General features: G+C 38.2%; 1 protein-coding gene across 2 annotated transcripts in view; it reads left to right on the top strand.

The window, feature by feature from the left end:
• OSBPL9 (oxysterol binding protein like 9) overlaps positions 1–2,500 on the top strand; it is a 253,106-nt gene that overhangs the window by 38,841 nt on the left and 211,765 nt on the right. The window lies entirely within an intron of this gene.

Below are 2,500 nucleotides of genomic sequence, written 5' to 3'. Positions count from 1 at the left end.
TGAAAAATTTCTCTCTATACACTACAGTCACCACGGCACCCTATAGTTTCTCCTTTTTTTTTCTCCTAACCGTCGGTCGAATGACTGGGGGGGCGGAGCCTGGGAGGGACTATATGGACAGCTCTTGCTGTGTGCTCTCCTTGCCTTTCCCTGTGGGGGAGGAGAATATCCCACAAGTAATGGATGACGCCGTGGACCGGACACACCGTTGGAGAAGGTAATTTATCAGGTAAGCATAAATTCTGTTTTTAAATAAAAAAAAAAAAGTTTGTCTACTTGAAAATGTTAATTGTTTAAACAATAGCTAATTCCTTTATTACATATTCCCCTGCTTTGTAGAACCAACACTGTTATATTAATATATGTTTTACCTCTGTGATTACCTTGTATCTAAGCCTCTGCAGACTGCCCTCTTATCTCAGTGCTTTTGACAGACTTGCATTGTAGCCAATCAGTGCTGACTCATGTATAACTCCACGTGTATGAGCACAATGTGGTCTATATGGCACACATGAACTAGTACTATCTGGCTGTGAAAAGCTAATAAAATGCACTGAATTAAAAGGCGGCCTGCAAGGATTTAGAAACAGGCAGAGGTTTAGAGGTTATAAAGTAGGTTAATATATCAATGTTGGTTGTGCAAAGCTGGGGAATGGGTAGTAAAGGCGTTTATCTTTTTAAACAATAAAAAATTTAAGTAGGCTGTCCCTTTTTTAATCGTGCACTCTCTCCTTTTTTTTTTAAAAAAAAATCGTCCCCTATAAATATCACCTTTTGATGCAAAATCTCAAGAGCCTCCTACTCCCTATAAGGCTGCAGTGAACACAGGAGACAAAAATAAAAAGGTGCTCTTATTATAGGGCTTAAAACATTCAGGGATCTACAGCTTCTAAAATGTTAAATTTTGTCTCCTAAGTTTTTATTTATAAACACACTGTCTCCTTAAAGGGACACTGAACCCAAATTTTTTACTTCGTGATTCAGATAGAGAAGGCAATTTTAAGCAACTTTCTAATTTACTCCTACTATCAAATTTTCTTCATTCTCTTGGTATCTTTATTTGAAAAGCAAGAATGTAAGTTTAGATGCCGGCCCATTTTTGTTGAACAACCTGGGTTGTCCTTGCTGATTGGACAGCACCAATAAACAAGGTCTAAGGTATTGATCCAAAAATTGCCTGGCTCCTTAGCTTAGATGCCTTCTTTTTCAAATAAAGATAGCAAAAGAACGAAGAAAAATTGATAATAGGAGTAAATTAGAAAGTTGCTTAAAATTTCATTCTCTATATGAATCACGAAAGAATAAAATTGGGTTCAGTGTCGCTTTTAAAACTGTGTGAGCTCCCTCATCTGATATAAATGTTACCCCTGATGTGTCTAATAAAGTACTGAGTATTCAGATCTCCTGTGTGAGCTCCCTCATCTGATATAAATGTTACCCCTGATGTGTCTTATAAAGTACTGAGTATTCAGATCTCCTGTGTGTGCTACCTCATCTGATATAAATGTTACCACCTGATGTGTCTAGTAAAGTACTGAGTATTCAGATCTCCTGTGTGAGCTACCTCATCTGATATAAATGTTACCCCCTGATGTGTCTAGTAAAGTACTGAGTATTCAGATCTCCTGTGTGAGCTCCCTCATCTGATATAAATGTTACCCCTGATGTGTCTAGTAAAGTACTGAGTATTCAGATCTCTTGTGTGAGCTCTCTCATCTGATATAAATGTTACCCCTGATGTGTCTAGTAAAGTACTGAGCATTCAGATCTCCTGTGTGTCCTCCCTCATCTGATATAAATGTTACCCCTGATGTGTCTAATAAAGTACTGAGTATTCAGATCTCCTGTGTGTTCTCCCTCATCTGATATAAATGTTACCCCTGATGTGTCTAATAAAGTACTGAGCATTCAGATCTCCTGTGTGAGCTACCTCATCTGATATACATGTTACCCCTGATGTGTCTAATAAAGTACTGAGTATTCAGATCTCCTGTGTGTCCTCCCTCATCTGATATAAATGTTACCCCTGATGTGTCTAGTAAAGTACTGAGTATTCTGATCTCCTCCTGTGTGAACTCCCTCATCTGATATAAATGTTACCCCTGATGTGTCTAGTAAAGTACTGAGTATTCAGATCTCCTGTGTGAGCTCCCTCATCTGATATAAATGTTACCCCCTGATGTGTCTAATAAAGTACTGAGTATTCAGATCTCCTGTGTGAGCTCTCTCATCTGATATAAATGTTACCCCTGATGTGTCTAATAAAGTACTGAGTATTCAGATCTCCTGTGTGAGCTCTCTCATCTGATATAAATGTTACCCCTGATGTGTCTAATAAAGTACTGAGTATTCAGATCTCCTGTGTGTTCTCCCTTATCTGATATAAATGTTACCCCTGATGTGTCTAATAAAGTACTGAGTATTCAGATCTCCTGTGTGAGCTCTCTCATCTGATATAAATGTTACCCCTGATGTGTCTAATAAAGTACTGAGTATTCAG

This window comes from Bombina bombina, chromosome 10, assembly GCF_027579735.1.
Source record: "Bombina bombina isolate aBomBom1 chromosome 10, aBomBom1.pri, whole genome shotgun sequence".
Lineage (NCBI taxonomy): Eukaryota > Metazoa > Chordata > Amphibia > Anura > Bombinatoridae > Bombina > Bombina bombina.
Note: the sequence above shows the minus strand (reverse complement) of the source record. Positions and strands in the feature narration are given on the sequence as shown.